This window comes from Lontra canadensis, unplaced genomic scaffold (genome assembly GCF_010015895.1).
Source record: "Lontra canadensis isolate GAN:19392208 unplaced genomic scaffold, GSC_riverotter_1.0 scaffold111, whole genome shotgun sequence".
NCBI lineage: Eukaryota > Metazoa > Chordata > Mammalia > Carnivora > Mustelidae > Lontra > Lontra canadensis.
In genome coordinates this window covers 848,158-867,650 of record NW_022631105.1, presented here as the reverse complement: position 1 = coordinate 867,650, position 19,493 = coordinate 848,158, and the positions used below count along the sequence as shown (strand labels likewise).

The 19,493-nt window shown below is 62.7% G+C and overlaps 1 protein-coding gene across 1 annotated transcript in view; it reads right to left on the bottom strand.

Moving 5' to 3' along the window:
- Nucleotides 1–19,493, bottom strand: part of PTPRN2 (protein tyrosine phosphatase receptor type N2) — a 710,237-nt gene that overhangs the window by 367,171 nt on the left and 323,573 nt on the right. The window lies entirely within an intron of this gene.

Below are 19,493 nucleotides of genomic sequence, written 5' to 3'. Positions count from 1 at the left end.
GGAAACAAACTCTCTTATCGTGTCTTGTCCTAAGTTGCTCAAGGCACTCGGATTACGTGGTAAGAGAAAAACGTTTAAACGTAACAGCGCGTTCCAGGAAGCTGAGTGTAAGCTTCCGGTCGCGTGAGTAGTGTTCGGCTGAGGAAGATCTGGGGACGCCCCAGGGCCAGCGTGGAAGCCGGTGCGCCTCCCTTCGGAACCCGGCTGCTGGGGACACGTGAAGTGGAGGTGGCCACAAGGGACGACGTGGCGCCGCTCTCAGGCATCCCCCTAGACCTTTCCTGGGCATGTGACAGGGCGGGCATTGCTCCTACAAAGGAAGCCAGCACGGACCCGTACCCTGAGAGGGACTGGGGTCACCTCCGCTGGGATGGGGATGACGGAAGGGAGGGAGGAGGAAACACCACCGGACCTGCATTCGCAGGGGAGGGCGGTCCGGGGCAAACACACATTCCCTCCCACGATGCAGTTTGTCCAGCAAATGCTTCAGATACCTTCTGTGGCCTCCGAGCAGGCCCGGCTGTGGGGTGGACCCCACACCTCCTGGACTGTCGGGTGTGTCCACGGGCGACACCGGGCTCCACACCCTCTGCCCCAGACCAGGCTCTGTGGCAGACGCCACGGCCCCATCCCGTCCCATGTGATGGGTCCATCGTTGCTTCCTTGTCTCCATGTGGACAGAGTCGGGGGTCTGGCAGCCGCTCGCTCCTGACTTAGCCCTCACCGTCCTCCTCTCCGCCCCGTCAATCTCCAAACCCCACCACTGTCCCCTCCTTCCTGCGTTCATGCTCCGAGCCCCACGGCCCAGCACTCATTCTCCCTGGTTTCTCCACACTGTCCGCTCTCTGGCTGCCCGTGGAGGATGGCCACCACCAGCCCAGCTTTCCAGCACCCCCTCTGCACCACACTCTGGCGGTGCCTGCCTCGGCGGGAATGCCTTCCCACCCCACAAGGCTTTGCCGGCTCCCTCAACCTGCTCGTCACCGCCTAGAAGGCAGTCACGCCCCCCCAGACCCTGGGAGGTCTCCTTAACAGACACTCTGTAAGACACGTCACACCCAACCTACCCCCACTTCTGTGTGTGACCGCGTGATGCCCGTCCCACTGCCAGACAGGGGACCTCGCCTGCGCCCCGGGGTCCTGGGAAGCATGTGCTCATCCCGCCCACCATCCAGCCACACGACAGGCTCGAAGAACCGCTTTGTGAGTCACTCTTGTACTCATTTTCAACAGAACCAAGTTTCTGCCATGTGCCCAGGGCTGGGTCAGCGTTTAAAACTTTCTAAGGGCCTCTGGGGTCAGCTAGGGGACATTTCCAACTAACCCTTTACTGGCCAAATCTCAGGTCAGTTCTCACACAACTACCTCCTCCTGGGGAAGGTTCTGCCTCAGGGGCCTCCTGCGCGCCTGCTTCTGCGGTGACCCTGCTAACCCGCTTGTACTCTGCCGCTGTATCTCTAACGTGAAGGGGCTTCCAATGTGCCCAATCGTGACCAAACCGAGAAGTCAGCGGACGGCTGTCACTTCGTTAACACGCCTGGATCATCACGGAGCTGCCCCTCTGACTGTTCACAGGTCAGTGTTTCTCAAGTCAACAGAAGGACACTTGCCTGACTTGCACAGAACCCGGGACAGGAGTGTCCGCTGGGAAAGACGCTGGGGTCACAGGCCTCTGCTAAGTGCCAGCTCAACAGTCAAGACAGGGACACGTACCTGACACGGAGTATCCTCACAGTTCGCAAACCTCACAAGAGCCGCAGATGGACGCAGTGGCCACGACGGGACGGCTGCCTCCCCGGGGACCCCCTCTGTGCCCACCCCCTCTCGGCTGGCTCTAGCCGGGGTCCATCTGCTCCCGTTGGTGCCCGTGGGCACAGGAATTGCGGCCACCACCCCGTTGGCCGCTCAAGCTCCTACCTCAGGTGAAGAACAAGAAACAGTCACGGACCCACCCGCCATGTCCCCCAGGCTACAGTGCAGCTGCACGGTGCCTGCACCCCTCCCCCTGGGCACGGCATTCGTGCTGTCGAGGCTGTGCTCCCACATCCCTCACTGGGTCCCAGGCCTGCCCTGCCCCCCTCTGCTCATTACACGTGTGCGCTTGGACATCCCCGAGATCCTGAGCCCAGAAGGGCAGGCCCGGCAGGTGGCAGGTTCCCTGCAGCTCATACGAAGTCTGTCCCTAAGTGGAGGCTCAGTAAACATCTGCTGAGGGGACAGACAGGCCGGGGGGGGCAAGGTGGCCGGGGCTGGGGTGACAGCTGTAGCCAGGTTCTGCATCTCACGGCCGTGGGGCCTGGCACTGAGCCCCCGACTCCTCATTCACTCACTTGTCCCATGCCCCGGGGGCCGGCTTCTCACTCACCCTGTGGCCCAGAGTGGCTGTCACGTGCCCGAGACCACAGAGCAGCACAGCCCAGGCCAGGCCTGTGGTGGCATCACTGTTCCTGCACCTGGGCTGTCCTGCTGCCCGTGCATGTGCCCGGGGCATGAGGAAGACAGAGGTGAGCGGGAGGGTTTCCCTGCCCGGCCCCGCACAGTGACGGTGGCCAGGCTCCAGGCTCGACGCGGTGTAGCCAGAGCCAGCGGATCTCCCCTTCCCCGCTCTCTGGGGTTCCGGGAAGGCGGTGGCGAAAACAGAGGCAGAGAAGAAAGACAGGTGCCAAGGGCAGTGACCGGGGCGGAGCAGAGGGGACCCGGGGCGGAGGTGGGGTCTGGGGCAGAGGTGGGGCCTGGGGCTCATCCCTGCCATGCTGCCTGTGAACGGATACTTGGCCCGCCCTGCTTGGTACCCCGACCGGGCAGCTCGGGAAGACGTCTGTCCACACGGCCTCCCTGCCAAGTGAGCACACGTGTGAGCGCTCCCTGTGTGCGACGGCAGGAAATCCCGACACCGAGCTTGGCTGACGTGGGAGCAGCGCCAGGCAGGGCAGACGGACGTCTCTCTGGCGGCCCGCGGAGGGGCTGTGGTCCCGCTCCTTATAGGCAGGACATGCCCCGAGGTCTCCTATGGCTGCCGTGGGCCCCGCTGGCCTCGTCCGTGACTAAGCAATGAACCTTTCTGGGCAGAAAGCTTCAGTCTCGCAGACCTACGGTGCGGCACGTCAGGGTTTTCTCAATAACCAACCAGGAGCCGGTTACAGGGATGAGACCACAACCCACTGTGCTGGGCAGCTCCGCTTCCCCGCTTCAGGCTGACCGGGCTCATCCCGGAGCCGGTGCTGCCTTGGGTGGTCTCAGCAAGCACACAGCCCGCGCGGCTCTGGACACACATACTCCCACCACGCACGTGCGCTGGGCTACGCTCCCGCGGGAGCTCGGGGGGATGGGGATCTTCCTGCCGCGGCTAGCTCCTGGAGTCTGCCGGCCAGCCTTCCCCCTTCGCTGCCCCCTCGTGATGCAGGCTTAGCCTGTGCGTCTCTGTCCTCACGTGGCAGCTCCTTCTCCGTGACCAGGACCCACCTCAACCCTGTACGACCCACCTCGATGTGTTGATATCTACAGGGTCCTTCTTTCCAAGTACGGCTGCATCTCTGGTCCTGGGGTTGGGACCTGGACGTGGCTCTGGGGACAGCATTCTACCCACTACGGGCGGTAACCCCAGTCGTCACTCCCACGAGCCCAGCTGCTGGACACGGCCTAAGCATCCTCGTCACGTCCGTGTGAATGGCATGGAGAGAGGCCGCGTCAGCCTCGCGGCGGAGGGATGCCGGGACCTGTGCTCCAGCCTCCTGCTTCCAAACCACCTCATGGCCTCTGTTGCCCGACGCTCCTGACGTCACTGGGGGACAAAGCCACGTCCGTGCAGCGTGAGCGGACATGGGCTCGCTTTTGGGCCAGGACAGGCCGCCGCACCCGCTGCTTAGCCAGGCCTGACTACAGCCGCATCGCAAAGTGGAAGGACAGAACCAGCCCCCGGCTCCGCTTAGAGACGTGCACCTGCCTCTGCCACGGCTCACGCACAGGCGACTGAGACGCTGAGAAACAAGGGCGGACCTGGGTCACCACGGGATGAAGCCAAGGGCGGCTCTCCACACACACTGTGGCCGCCGCGTGTCCTGTGGGAGTGGGCTGCCATGCCACGGTGGGAGCTCAGAAGTCCCCATCTGCGGGGTTTCCAGAGAACATTTTGGCTGCGGACCCAGAGGAAGCCATGGAGGGGAGGTTTCCATGGTCAGAGCCACTGCATGTGGTTAGAAGAGCGGTGGACAGCACCGTGGCCAAGGGCTCCTAACTCACCAACACCGTGACCTCCAGCCACAAACACCCGGGGCCCCTTGGTGCAGCGCGGGAAGGACCCGGCACCAGGTCCAAAAGAGGCTGTTCTCCCACTGAAACACTGACGTCACTGTCACCCGAGCCGCTCTGAGTGCAAGCGGCTAATGGCGCGGGCCTGTCTGCTCCCTGGGAAGCGTCCAGCTTCTGGACCACAGCAAGTTCCAAAGAGCCAGGGATGCGGCCCTTCGTGCAGCAGCCGTGAGCTCAGAAACACCAGAACACCGTCCCTGCTTCAGCGAGAAAGCCAGAGCCCACGGAGCCTGAGCGCCTGGTCCAGCTGCGAAAATTTAGGCCCTGAACCAGCTTCCAGCACCAGAGCAGCCCGGGAGCAATGGCACGGCGACCTCACCCTTCCAGGGGTGGGGAAAGTGGGGTTCCCGAAAGACACTCTAGGAGAACCAGAATAGGGATCAGAGTCACCGCCTGGGCCACTGACTCAGCCTGGGCCACAGCCACCAGCTCCTTGGGGCCAGGACGCAGCATGACGTGCAGACGGAGGCCGCTGTCTCCTCAGGCACCGTCGGGACCTGTCAGGGACGGGGGCACCCGGGCTGCTCCCAGGCTCAGCACAATGTCACTTAGCACCTAGTTAGCTAACGGCCAACCTGCATCCTCAGACACGCACCACGCACACCTGCACGCACATACACCCAGCACACGCACACACACACGTGACTGCACACACCACCCGCACACACACGCTACGTGTGCTCACCTGTACACACAAGACACACTAAACACATCACATACATGCCACACACCTGTACACACACGTGACATACATTCGTGCACAAGCACACATCAAGCTCACCTGCACACCTGTCCGTGTACCACACACACGTGCACACACATCTGCACACATGCACACTCAGCTCCGCTGCTCAGGCTAAGACCCGGCAGGCCCTCTGGGGTGGGTTAGGTACAAACCTAAAAAACACTCCACCTGCCGCCCTCTGCCAACAAGTGCCCCATGTATGCGGGTTCCCTGTGGGCCACTGTTCACTGCAGTCCAACGTGCTGCACCTGCAGCTCTGGGCACACACGCCGGGCCCTCGGGAGCAGCTCCCGGGTCTCAGCCCGTGCTCTGCATTCCCAGGGCCACCAACAGGCAGTGTCTCCGGGGACGGTGGCATTGCAAGCATGTGTGCACGCCAGCCACAGGCAGGCCCCTGCCTCCAAGCAGAGCGTGAGCCTCCTCACAGCGCAGGACGGCAGAACACGGGGTCAGTTCTGCACAGTCCAGTGGAAAACAGCCAGATGCACGCGGAAAGTTCGGTATAACCTGGCTTACCTCACACCCAATCTGAAGACATGTGAGAGCTTGGAGCCAGGGCACCTGAGCCCTGGCCATCCCCGTGACCAGACAAGGCTCCCGAAAGAAAGCTGAGAAGCCAAGGCCATGGGCTGGGGGGAGCGGTGGGACCACAGGAATGGGCTCCGTCCTCCATCCACCCCGGACTCCCAGGGACAAGCAGCAGGTGCTCCCAACCAAGCTCCCCCACGCACCTGTACCCCACAGGACGGTGAGGCCCAGCACCTGCCAGGGGTTCGGGGCCTCAGCCCTCCCCTGCTCCCTCCCCACCACAGGGCACGAGGCCCAGCAGACCTGGAAGGACAGGAATGGGGGCCTCCGTCTTAACGTGGCCTTATGTGCTCCTGTCTGGGCCGAGTGGCCCTATACCTCTGTGCTCCAGAAGAGGGAGGAGATGGCACTTTCCGGAGGACCAGGGGGCAGGAAGGCACCAACCCATGGTGACTGGCACTGCCAGGACTGTCCCAGGATGAACGCCCACCGTGCTTCTGTCTGTAAAGCATCTGAGAGAGAGCCATCCACACAGAGAGCTCGCTGTCTACACAGAGAGAGCTGTCCACACAGAGAGAGCACCGTCTACACAGAGCTAGCCATCTACACAGAGAGCACCATCCACAGAGAGAGAGCTGTCTACACAGACAGAACTGTCTACACAGAGAAAGACACTGCATTTGAAGGGTGCCAATGGCCCCACCTTTCTAGGAACAACCCTTGTTCTTTTTCATGTCCTGTCTTCTTCTACATGACCTGGAATTCTTGATTTCAGCCACTTCTGGAAGTTCATCTGTGAGGGACATTGGGACATTTGCTGCTGGTAGGGGTTGGAAGAGAAAAGCCCACGCTCCTGATGACCAGACGGGCCACCGGCTCAATCACACTGTCCCCCAGCTGGTGCCGGAAGGGAACTCCCATCCGCTCTCTGTACGCTTCACGTAAATGTATCACAGACCCATCCGGTTATCTGGTGTCTCTGGGAACACGGGGTCACAGAGTGGAGATGCGGGCACAGAGCAGCTCACCCAGGAACTCACATGTGGTGACACAGAGACTTCACTTCACCAAGAGCAGGGGCTAGAGAAGAAAGCACTGGAAGGGAAGGGGAGCAGGGACAGGATACAAGACGGTGTGACGGACGACAGGGTCCACATGACAGGCACAGGACAGGATGTGACAAAGGACACGGTACCACCTGACATATCCTCCTGGGGGAGAGATGCTCCTGAGGGGCCCACAGTGTAGAGACGAGCCTCCTGGCAGCCTGGGTGAAAAGGAACGCACGGCAGGTAGGCCATTCCTACCCTCTAGTGGCCGAGTCCACGGTTCCACAGGGCACCAGCCTCTATCCTGCTTCCAGCCCCAAGAGCCAGCATGGGGTCTTCTGGATGGAAGACCAGGAGAATCACCCTAGTCAGCCGCAGGGGTGTTCTCCCACCAGCATTTCTCCATCACAGAACCAAGGACTGAAGGTCATGGCGGAGCCCCAGAACGGTCTACAGAGGGCCCACCTGCAGGAAGGACAACACGAACCAGCCCTGGGCTCGCAGGCCTCCAGCGCCCAAGGCTCTTGGGTGCGAGGTACGTGTCAGCTCAGCACAGCAGGGGCCCGGAGGCTGCGGGCCGTGGGGCCGGTGAGGACAGAGAGACAGCCAGGGCTGTGCCAGGCTGGAGGGAGCGCGATGGCAGCCACACAGCCCGCCGGCCAGGTCACGGGTGCTTGGGAGTTCACGGTGTCAAGGCGGGGATTGTAAGTGGGACAATTCACCAAACGGAAGCTGGAAAATCTCTCACTCGTTCAGTTTTTAGAACAAAGTCAAACATCCATGAGGGCCTTCAAAAAGAAATTACACGTTCTAGATTTAATTACAGATAAAAACATGCGACTTCTATTAAAAGACGATAAATGGCATATTTAGAATGGAAATCACCCTGGAGCACGAGAATGTTCCTGTCCCTCTCTGCACTCTTTCAGAATGAGAAAATCACACGGGCCTTTGGTTCTTGAACAGGTTCCTTAAAAGGGAGACGAGGGGGCACGCGCCGCCGGGCTGGTAGGGTAACCCCGGCTGGGACGGAGCCCGCTCACTCTGTAACCCCAGGCAGGCCCCAATTTCCCCAGCGGGGCTGCAGGACATTCCGCGTTCCAAGCCCCTTCCGACATCAACTTGTGCTTCCATTTACCTTCTCCAAGGACCGCCGGACAGAGCCGTCCGTCTGTCCGCAAGCAGGCGGTGGTCGGGAAGGTCCGCTGCAGAGGGACTCAGCGGCAGAGGGCTGCGCTCCGGCACCGCAAGCTGAGGGTCTCCTCCGCACGCGGCTGAGTCTCTGGCTCCAGGGTGCAGAGACGTCCCCGACGCAGGGCCAGCATCCCTCTGAGGCTCATCTAGCACCCGCACACGGTGCTTCTGCCTTCGGAGGCGCCTCTGAATGGCTCCCGACCCCTCAGTGAGCAGGCAGACCAGTTGTGAATGGGCATCGTGGGACGTCCACAAAACGCTGTCACGACACCAAGACTGATTTTCTCTCACAGAGATGTCAAAGTTAGGATTACTCCTGGAAACAGTTCCCTTGAGCTGTCCCAGCCTCACGTGACCGGCCCTCCTGGAGGTCCTGCCCCATCCGGGCGTAGCTCCAGGACCCAGCAGACCCCTGGGGCAGCCTGGCGACCACGGACCCACAGCCCTGAAACAGCTTTGAGGTCCCGAGGCTGGCCGGCAAGCAGCAGAGACCGAGCCGACTTCCAGCCCGTTCTCGGTCTCCACGCACTCGAGCGTTATGGGGTGAGCAGCCATCTGCCAGACCAGAATCACAAATTAGAGGGAGTCAGGCCACACTTCCCTCTGTCCTGCAGCTCCTCTCCCCGCAGCCCACAATGAAGTGGGCGGCTGCCGGTGCCAGTGGCAGGGTCAGAAGTCTGGGCGGTGTTATAGGGGCAGGTAGGGTCAGGATGAGGTTTTCTCCACAGAAGAAAATGCCATCAACTTGCTTTTCAGTTAAGACCGCCATTCGGGGAGTCTCACGAAGCCGGGAAACGCGGTGCAAACGCACATTTCTCTTCTCTCCACGTCACTGCTCCATCAGACCCAATACGGATGGTGTTCCGTGCCGCGGGCAAGAGCCAGGCTGGGCAGCGGGTCTAACGACATGTGAAACGTGGGTCTGTCTCCGGGGCGTCTGTGCACGGCAGTGGGGATGGCAGACATTAACCCCGCCCGGTGGGAGGAACTAGTTACCCACAGAACTAGTAGGTAACAGGCTGGGACCCTGAGAACCCCTGTCCCGGAACTGGGGTCTGCAAATGTTCTCTGGGAAAAGCCACAGCCAAGAGTTGAGGCAACCACAGAGCAGATGACGTGGTTGAGGGCCAGGAGGCTGGGGGGCCGAGAGCCGCAGCTGGCCACCCCTGGGAAGGGGTGAGGCAGGGCGTGGCTCATGGGGCAGGGACAGGCTGGCGCTGGGCAAGGGCTGGAGTCCCGAAGAGCCACCAGCATCGGCGCTGTAAGCTCTCCTCAGAAGTGGGAGGAGAGACAGGGCTTAGGTGTGAGGGCAGGATGGGGTAGGCAGCTGGCGTGCAGGGGTGTGGGCAGGGGTGATGCCAGCAGGGCTCTGCTGGACAGAAGGCCTCTGCGCAGCAAGTGGCCCTGGGCTCTGGCTCCCCTGCCTTCCCCTGCAATGCTGGGGACCAAGAGAGCAGGGAGGCGACGGTCCTGGTGGGGCGGGGACACACGGGCTGCTCCGGTGCTGTCCATGCAGGTCCGGCCCTCAGCCCAGGTCCCCGCGGCCATCAAAAGCCCAGGGCGTCTCTGCTGCCAGTTCTCTGGCCCAGAGAAGGGAAACCCCAACCCCACAGGAAAGTGTCTGTTGGCGGCAATGGCTGGGCTTGGGAGGAAAGGGTCCAAAAGTCAAGAAACTTGGGACGTGGGGACTCTCGGCCGTGAAGGCTCAGCTCCGGTCACCACCGCCCAACCGGCTCAAACCCAGCTTCATCCTAGACGGTCTCCTCTAGCAAGTGTCAGCTGAGCCAGCACGCGGGTTCCCTGGAGACGTCGGCGTGGTTGTGAAGTCGGGGAGGCTTCCTGACCCACCATGCCGGGCCCAGGAGGGGTCATAGCAACGCACCCGCTGAAGACTGTCCTCTATGCTTTCCTGCTTGCTCTCCTGGGCTTCGGATGACTGCGCTGACCCAGCACACACTGCGTTTACGTGCAGCAGGCATCACTGTACCGGGCACGTCCACGCAGGGGGAAGTGCGGGTGCCGAGGTGGGCCCTCCCTCCCACACTGCCCCCCCCGCGATGTCAACGCCGTGAGCCACCGCTGGCCCCCACTGACCGTCAGCTGCCCAGGCTTCCTTCCTTCTTCCCGCCCTCACGTAAATGTCCAGGGAGCCACGGTGGCCCACGCGTCCCCTACCCATGGTGGGAAGAGCTGCGGTTGCATGTTCTGGTGCACCACCAGGGCGTCTGACCCGGTCATCACGCTGCCACCTTCTTTACACAGTATGCCGTGACCATCCAACACCACGAGACACCGCTGTCAGCTCCTGGCCAAAGGAAATGCCCCTGGATGACACTGTGTCACCACCCATGGGCACAATGTCTCTGCCTCCATGCAGTCCAGCCACACAAAGACAACAGCAACTAACAATCCTTTCAGCTTGAATCTCGTCTCCCACCAGATCCGTCCTACCTCGTTTGCTGCTGTCGCAACCTCGCCGTGTAATTGCTGGCCCAGTATCTGACGAAGAAGGAGCCCAGGGCTTGCTAAGACCCAACGACCGTCCAAAGTCTCGGAGCAGGAGAGCAGAATAGGGACAAGGACCCAGGCCCTGGACCCACACCCAGGTCCTTCAAGGTCCTCCCTCCCAGCCACCACATCACGGGAGAGCAGCCGGAGCCGAGGGCCCTGGAACGGGCTCTCCCCTGCTCACACCTGACAGTCCCCTACAGCCCAACACCCAATGCGGACGCTCAGGCTGAGGTAAGGAAGCCACACCACCCTCGGCTCCACCGGATACCTCCGCCGTGGAGGGGTCCCACATCCCCCAGCTGAACCCTTTCTTCCCCATGGCTGACCTGTTGATGGCCCACGACCTCCATGCCCATCACAGCAGGTGGGAAAGGTGCCCCGCTGTACATCACCCTGTCTTCCTGTGGGGAGGTGTCCCAGGACCAATGTGGGTGCCAGCCTTGCTTGGTCAACTCCCAGGTTCATTTTCAAGAAAGAGCCCTCAGAGGCGAACATCCCAGGCAGGAAGACGAGGTGGCTGATGGATGGGAACACGCCCTAAGGGCACGGAGCCGGCCTCTGGCCGCACCGTCGGTCGGGGACGCATCTCGGGCAGAAGGACTTCTCACCCAAGTGCCAAATAGACTCAGGCTGTCCCAAATGCCAGGGCCCATCCCCCCCGCCCCAGCAGCTCTGGGCTCTCACACCTTCTGGACCCTCTGCCCTTCCAGCGAGAGGTCCTCTCCCGAGTCTGAGTCCCGGCGTCTGCAGGACCTGCCCGGGGGCTGGCCGGTGACCGTCCGCCAGCCCGAGCACCCTGCACGGCAGCCACTTGCTGATGGCACTGCAGCTGGAGGGGCCCGTGTGCCACACGCCCACCGTGCAGGAAACGCATCCACCGCTGAGCCTCCTGAAGCAAACACGGGGCAATCCACGGGCTTAGCGCACCTGTGCACTGGTGGGGACGGCCACCTGCACCAAGAGGCCCTCCTGCCGCCCCACTGGGAGCCGCTGAGGGACAGGCACTGAGGGCTGCGCAGGGAGAGACTGGACCCGGAGGGGCCAGGAAGAGGTTGTGCACCCAGCTGCTGCGAAGCCTCAGGTGCGGGCACGCCGGGGACTCGCAGGGAATCGGGCACAGGCGTGCTGGGGCCAGGCATGGACGGGCAGCCCACCCTGAACTAGAGCCACCTCTGCTCAGCTGTCCCCTGTTGCCATGGGGACTACGGTTTGTGAAAGAACAGCCGGGAAGGGAGCTTCTAACAGATGCTGGAGACCGCCTGCCGGGAGGCCCAGGCCAGCGGAGCGGCTGATGGAGCTGAGCTGGGAGGCTTGTGCCCTGACAACAGGTCCCACAGGCTGCTCCCTGCACGCAGTCAGAGGAACACCCCGGACCCCTCCCCGTCTCCTCACCTGGGAGCCCGTCTTGAACAATGTCCTTACAGGCTTCCTGTAGCCCCGTGGCCACATATTCCAAACAAGATACCTCCTGCGTAGGCATGAGCTCACAGTTTCACGCGAAGACGTGAGAAACCCACGCGGCCAGAAGAGAGACACCACCCGAACAGTCACACCGCCCAGTCTGCAACCTGAGCTTCCAGCCGGGGCACGCCTGAGCAGACAGCGACCAGCCCCCAGCAGCCCCGATCCGCACGTCACGTTCCAGGGGCACCTTGACCCACACAAATCTCTTCCCCAACCCCCCGAAGCAGTTTCCAGGTACTCAGGCTGCCCCCTTTCCTCTGTTTCCCTCACCCTGCACCCTGCACCCTGCACACCTCACTCACTCCACTCCTGCCGGTGGAGCCTGTTAAAGCTGTGGGTTGAGGGCAGACCCGGGCATCTGTGCCCCGTCACACTGTCAGAGCCAACACCGCTCAGACCCGCACGGCCGTCTCTGCGGTGGCGACCTCCCTCCCCCAGCCTGTCCGGCCGGCTCTGTGGCCGACACACGGTGCAGTGTGTCCGGTCATGCCATGCCGGTGGCTAATGCACTCGCTCGGAGTAAAGGCCCCGACGCAGGTGCCCCCAGATGCTGATCTGGGTGAGGGCTTTCTTCGGGGAAACACAGAGAGCTGTGGGCAGTGAGGGGACACCGTGGGACATCAGCCTTTAAGAGAGGGCTGTGCTCGGAGAGCTGACCGGCTGCACACAGCTCACATGAGGCAGACTCGCAATCAAGTGCTCGTGTGCGGGCAGTTGCGACCATCCGCGATGGCACAGCTCCGTCACGTCCCGGGAGCGGCTGCTGGGTTCTAACACCCACGGTGGGAAAACAGCGTCAGCAGCAAACGGCCGTGCCAGGAGCCGTCAGCAGGCAAGGCCGCCCCGTCTGACCTTCCAGAGCCTATGAAGCCAGTGCCGCTCCCGTCTCACTGACACAGACCTGAAGGTAGGACCTCCAAGTCCCCACAATCTGGTGGCGACAGAGCGCGCCTGGGCCAGGGCACCTTGCCTCAGGACCCCACTCCCGGCAACAGGCAGCTTCTCTGGCCCCGTGTCCATCCCACCTGGAGGGGTCTGTGTCCCGTTGTAGAGATGGGAGAAAGCACTAATTCCACCACAGCGTTCCACACGAGACGCCTGTGCGCACGTACAGCCTGCTTGCTGATAAAACTGGACAACGCCCGCCTGCCGTGCGAGGACCAAGGACGGGCTGGGCAACATGGTCAGCAGCACGGTCAGCAGCAGAGCGAGATGGACAGCTCAGGACGCGTGGCCTGCACGGCACAGCCGACCCTCCAGCCTCGGAAAGCCCCGACCAGGTACATCTTGCACACGGCAGGAGCAGACGGGAGGCCCACCTGGCAGGCGTGGTGGTCTAGGCCCTTCCAGCGGGTGCCGGAGGTGTGGGGCTCTGGTTCCCGTCCAGCCGCTGAACAGAAGCTGCTGAGCCCATGGAAGCCTGAGGGACGGCAGGACGTGGACCAGGAGCCCCCATGACCCCTGGGGTCCCAGGGAGCAGAGAGTGACTGATGCCGTCAGCAGCAGGAGGGAGGCTGGACGCCCCGCGGAGCAGATGCCCACCCCAGCAGGGAGACCTGCCCCTCCGTGGAGGCGTCCGTCCCACGCGGCCTCCCTCAGTCTAGCAGCACGGGGAATGGTGATGATGGGATGACACAGGTTCTGGTGTCCAGTCAACGCGCCCCGAGCGCCGTGCGTGCACCCGCACACCAGTAACCCAGCCAGTTACCACACATGACATCCCCCGTGGCGCCGACTCCTCACGCTCGGGTGAGGCCACGAGGAGCCCTGGCCTGCACAGAAACACGGCTCCAGAGTCTTCCCCATCTGGGCCGACTAGCGCGGCTGCGCACGCTGCCTGCACCGCCCTGCACCCAGCAGACACGCGCCGCACGCCAGGGGCACTCACTGGCTGTGTAGCGTGGAGAGAAGGGGCCAGCGCCCTTCTTTCCCGTCACCCTCCGCAGCTCTGGGGGGCAGCAGCCACCAGGCCCTCGTCCACTCAGCCGCCGTCTCTTCAGAACACAGGCTACTGAGCGCAGTGGTGTAGGTCACGGACAGTGGGTGGTTTCTGTCCGCGCACACGGCACGTTACCACGCAGCAGCCGCGCCGCACCCTAACGCCAGGTCAGGTACGGTGCTGTGCCGGCCACAGTGCCGCCTGTGACACTCAGCCTGGTGACACTCTGCGACGCCATGGTATGTCCCCCGCGGGCTGCTGTCTCACTGGCTCAGACAGCATCTTGGCTCCGGAGCAGTGCCCGGCCCGAGGCGGTACCGGCAAGCCGCGGGTGAGTGATTCTGGGCTCAAGCACGGAGCCAGCGAGGAGAGTCCGCTGATGAACAGGAGCTGCAGGACTCGCTGACCCTGGGTGGGGCTTCCTCACCGACCGCGCGGTGCCCTCCTACCTACCCCGGGTCTCGCGTGAGCCCACAGCCTGGGGGGAAGCAGGCCTGGCCTGGAACTTGTCCAGGAGCCCGGCTCAGGCCAGGAGCACCGGCACGTCCACGCCGGGTCGCCCGGGCGCCCACCCCCCACCCTGGGCCCCTGAGCTCCAAACCCCACGCCTGCGTCCACTGCACTCCGACCCCAGCAGCCTCGTTTCTGAGTCCTGTCCTACGGTTTGACCCCTCGCCTCCTCGGCACCTGATGGGCGACGTGTGCTGGTGCGTCTACGTGGGAGAGGACCGCATGCACTTGTGCCAGCTCATGCAGGACTCCAGACTCCGGGCTCATCCCAACTGCACGTGGGCTGGTGGGACTCAGGAGGGGAGCCAGCCCTGGCCCCGCAGCGAGCCCCCACCCACACCCGCCGCGGCTGAGCAGCACAGACGCCCCACTCAGCGCAGACGGCAGGAGGACGGACAGAAGCGAAGGTCACCACCGCCGCAGTGCGGAGAGGAGCGTGTGCCCAAACCTCACTGCACGAAGTTCCTGACGTCTCCAAAATGCAGAATGTCCCCCAAAAGGCAGTGTGTGCTGGCCGACAGCAGACTCATTTTCTTCAGTTGCGGGAACCGCGTCTTTGTACCCCCCGTGCATCCCGCCGCTGGGCTGCTGGGTCAGCTCCGGACGAGACCTCCCGACCCACCCTGGCTTTCCGCCCAGCAGGAACGAGAATCGCGGCTCTGACCGGACAGAGCTCCCCTCGTCCCCGAAAGTGAGAAACGCGCATTACAGCCAAGCGTGTCAGAGCTGAGTCTGCCCTAGAGACAGAACCTTCCACTGCTAACCACACGGATGCCTCGAAGGGGATGATCTCGTGGTCTCCGGGCTGCAGAGGACGGAAGGTTCCTCAGGATGTTCAAAGGGGTCCGAGGCCTCTTTCTACCCTTTGCTCTTGAAGCGTCATCTCAGTCCCGTCAGTCAAGCTCAGCTCTCCCGTCGCAAGCCATCACGGACGCGGGACACAGAGCAGTGGGACTGGAGGACAAGCCGCCTTCTCCGTTCCCCAGCGACCGTCCCAAGCTCCACTTCACACTGAACCCATCGTCTCCGGCCTCCGACTGGCCACCCTGTGCCACGCGGGACACCTGTATCCCCCGTCCTTGCTTCCATGCCTGTGTCCCCTGCCCGGGGCAGCTTCTCCCGCGGGCCTTGTTCTGGTGTTCCACAGGCCTGGTGGATGCTGAGGCAGCCGCCTCGCCCTCCTGTGCCGTCCGCTGCCTGCACGCTCCCTACTGACCTCGCAGGCGGGCCCTTGCCCATCCACTGGGGCCCTACGGGCCGGCCACGCCTGGTGACCCCTCCACCCGGCACTTGTCTGAAGCCCTGGGCCAGCAGCAGAACCAGCACCCAGGCCACGCACCGGACCCTCAGCAAGGCTGGTGTGCGGGCGGCGGCCAGCTTGGCTGGAAATGACCGACCAGCCCGTGCCCTCCCTCCTGCCGTGGGCGGGTCAGCGAGCCCCCGCCCCACCGGGAGCACCCAGCTGTGCCCCCTCACCGCACAGCCCACTGGCTGCTCTGGCCAGAGCCTCCCCATCCGGGCGGTGCGGGCTCCAAGAGCGGCACCGGCCCGCATCTGGCACTCTGACTCTGCATTTCAGGGAAGCGTGTGGGACCTCGTGGCTCTCCAGCTCCGTTCGTTTCTTACAGGTGCCTCACGCCCCCACACGAACACAAACTTCCTACCAAGTGGGCCCTTTCTAACATAACCAGGGCACCCCGCTTATGTTTCCCCGAAAAAGTACAACTTCTTTCCACACGAGGTCCACCAGCCTGTGTCACCCTGAGTAAGAAAGCAGTGACCACAAGCAGGTTCTGCGCCACATGTGGCCCTGGACGCTTGCTGGCCCCAGGGGCGTGTCCCCCAGCGGGTGGCCCAGGGTGGACGGGACACGGTGGGAGTGTGCCACTCGTGCCACAGCAGGGTCTCCCTTCCCCCCGCCGAGACCAGGAGGTTTCGGATCCCTGTCGTAGGCGTGGCTGTGGGGACCCCAGGAGGGAAAGCTGATTCCCTCAGCCAGAGGAAGGCCAAGCCTGAGAGCTCCGTGCAGACACCGAGGACACAATCCCACGTGCAAAGCCTGATTTGGGACGGATTTTGGATCCCAGCACCCAGCCTGTTCCCACCCTTTGTCCCCGGGGGCTCTGTGCCTCGGCCTTTCTCCTTGCCGGCCCTCCTGTGACCAGCCTCCCCTCCCTTCCAGCCCACCTAAGACTCACCCAAGGCCAGCCACTCCGTACGGCCTTATCTGGAGAGGGACCTGGTGCAGGGTCATGTCTCGGGTGTAGCCCCAGTCTGAAAGACTGGCTGGGCTCCGCGGGCAGGCTGCTGTCCCCGGGCGCTGACGTCAGCCCACAGCCTGCGCGGTGCAGTGCCCGGCAGAGAACCTGAGGAAGCCGGAAGCACCAACGCTCGCACGAAAGCGGCAGCTTGGACGGCTGGACCACGTGCGTGTCCCTGACGGGCTCATCTCGCGGAGCCTGGCTGGACTCCATTATGCTTCCCGAAATGAACACGGCCGCCAGGTTGACGCAGACTCCAGGAGGCTGGACAGCACGCCCTGTCGCGGGGGCTCTGGGGTCAAACGTCATGTGTACGGAGCACAGCTGTGCCGACCTCTCACTCTGCAGTCCGCATTCCAACCCCTGAAACCCGCCCCTGAGGCCTCGGGGTCCAGGGATGAGCCCCGCGTGGGCGTCCATGACGGTGTCCAGAAGGGACAGCCTCGCTCTCCTGTGTGCAGACCCTGCGTAAACTACAAGCAGGAAGCAACACGGCAGAGAGGAGACGCGCCAACTCCTACAGACACCGGACGGGTAAAGGAGGACGGAGCCAGGCTGCAGCCACAAGGACTCGGGGAAAGTCAGCACGACCTTGAATAAGGAGATGTTGTTTGAAATGGCATGAGCTGCCTCCCCAGCAAGATGACAGGAAGAATGGTGCCCAAAGGGCAAGTCTTAGAGGCCCTGTTTGGACAAGAGTGAGCAGGGCTGACCCGAAGGCCAGAGGGAAACCACCGCCAATACAGCCAACCAGCAGCGACACGGTCAGCAAGCGAGTCGAGCTGCCACCTGGCAGAAGCCTGGGCCCGAAAACCCAGTGCCCGGGCACCAGGAGAGGGCGGTCTGCGCCAGAACAGATGATCTCCGGGCAGGGCCGCATACAAGGCGCACCCCGCAGTGAGTTGCGGGAGCCCGGGGTTTGGGATTTGGGGCGTGGACAGCTGCAGAGGGGACGGCAAGCGCGCTTTCTAAAAGATGACGCTACTGTATGTTCTCCGAAAGGAGAAATGCAAAAATTGATTAGAAACAAGCTACTCAAGAACAACCAAGGAAGTGAAGTAGGAAGGACTGCTCTGTTCTGCCCGATTCCATCAGAGGCCACGGCCAGCGAGACGCACAGGAACCGGACTCCCGGCCGTGCCACCCTGCAGCGCGTGCAGGTGGAACTGTGAACCCGGGCAGGGAGTGCTCACAGTAACCCGTCCCGCCAGCGGCTGCTCTGCACCCGGGGACACAAAAGCTCCCGGTTGTGCAGTGCCCGCCGACTTCCCACGTTCACTGGTGCCTTGTGTTCACACTGAGGTCGTGCACTCAGCAGGACGTCCAGGAAAGAATCATGGGACACGAGGAAGTGGCTCTGAAAGAGAAGGGGCGGCGCGCAGCCATCAGGTCGGGCACAACGGACGTCTGGTTAGAACCAACGCGGTGTTCACGGCAAGCCTGTCATGAGGTTTTGTACCACGTGCGTGAGGTCAGCGAGCAAAGCCCCTTGACGCCCCATCAGTGGGCTGTGTCCCCTTCACTAGTCGGGAACCCACGAGGGCCTCGAGCGTGGTGCCAGGAGGCCCCGAGGGAGCGCACCGCAGCGACGGGGTCTGCAGGCAGCGACCCCAGCAGGTACCCGGCACCCACGGCTCCCCCCAACCCCTGAGCAGGGCCTCCCCGACTGGGCTACTCGGTAGCTTGCGACAAGGCCTCCGTGGGAAGGAGGAAACAGGAAAACTGGGAAACAGGAAACCACAAAGAGTTCCTTTCCCTGAACATGCTCGGTGACCTCATGTCTCCTCCTGGCACTAGTGCCCTGGCCGCCCCGTACGCGGAGCAGGGCCACCGTGCGACCACTGAACCCTAATGGTCACGAAGTCATTTTTCGTCCTCTTATTCCTGTGCAGCCTCAAGTGCATCCAGAACAGCCTGAAAGGACTCACAACATAGAAGAACTAATTTTCTGGAACTGTGCCCGTGTGTCGCCCATCGGCACCCTCGGCTTGCACCGCTCTGAGCTCACAAGGCTATCGTGCCGCAAAGCCAGGTCTTCAGAAGGTGGGGGCCAGGACACCCAAACGTCCATCTGACGGCGGCCCCCCCTTGGCATACGGCACTTTGGTAACAACACGGACCCGTTTAAAATGCCCAAGAAGCTGGATTTTGGGCGATTGACCTCGTTTTCCCGAGGAAGCAATGAAAGAAACAAAGGCTACGATCGGCGAGTGTGTGGTGCAGACATCCCCAAGACACGGCTGCCCTCCGTCTCAGCAGATCCCACCTGGAAAATGTTCCTTCCCAGCCCTGGGATGGACGGCCACTTGGAGAACAGCCGCGACAGTTCCCGCCTGAAAAACCCCGTACCTGACGGGCTTAAATACGGCCGATTACCCCTTGTGCTGAGCAGCTCGGACGGGAGAGTGGACGCGGGAGGGGCGGAGGGCAGTCCAAGCCACCGACACCATCCCGTCCTGTTTCCGGAGGCAGAGCGCTTGTGCCCGAGTCTGTAGGCTCTGCTGGGGCCTCCAAGCTGGGGGAAGGACACCGCCCAGCTTTGCCCAGTTACACCAGGCACTCTGGCCTCACCATGATGCGGGGCACTGACACGAAGCCTGGGGCTCTCCTCAGAGCGGAAACCGGTCAGCTTGCTGGAGGTACAACGTTGCAAGGAATTCACCCGTAACCAAAATTACTGGCCTTGGAATCATCACTTTCCCAGGAAGAGTTACTATTGGCACCAAGATATCCTACGGGTAACACCGAGCAACAACGAAAATGGGAGAACAGTGGGTCATCCCACGGGCTGAGCACTGGAGCCGCCCCCACCCCGGGGCAAACAACGCTGGCGGGGAGATGGCTCCCGGGTCTCCAGCCAGGCCAGCGGGAGTAACCGGGGCTCTAAAAGCAGAGCTGTGGCGAAGTCCCTGTTTCTGTTAAACGCTCCCTCCGGCACGGTCTTGGTCGCGGACAGACAGAAGCACACACTGCCCAGGACGCCG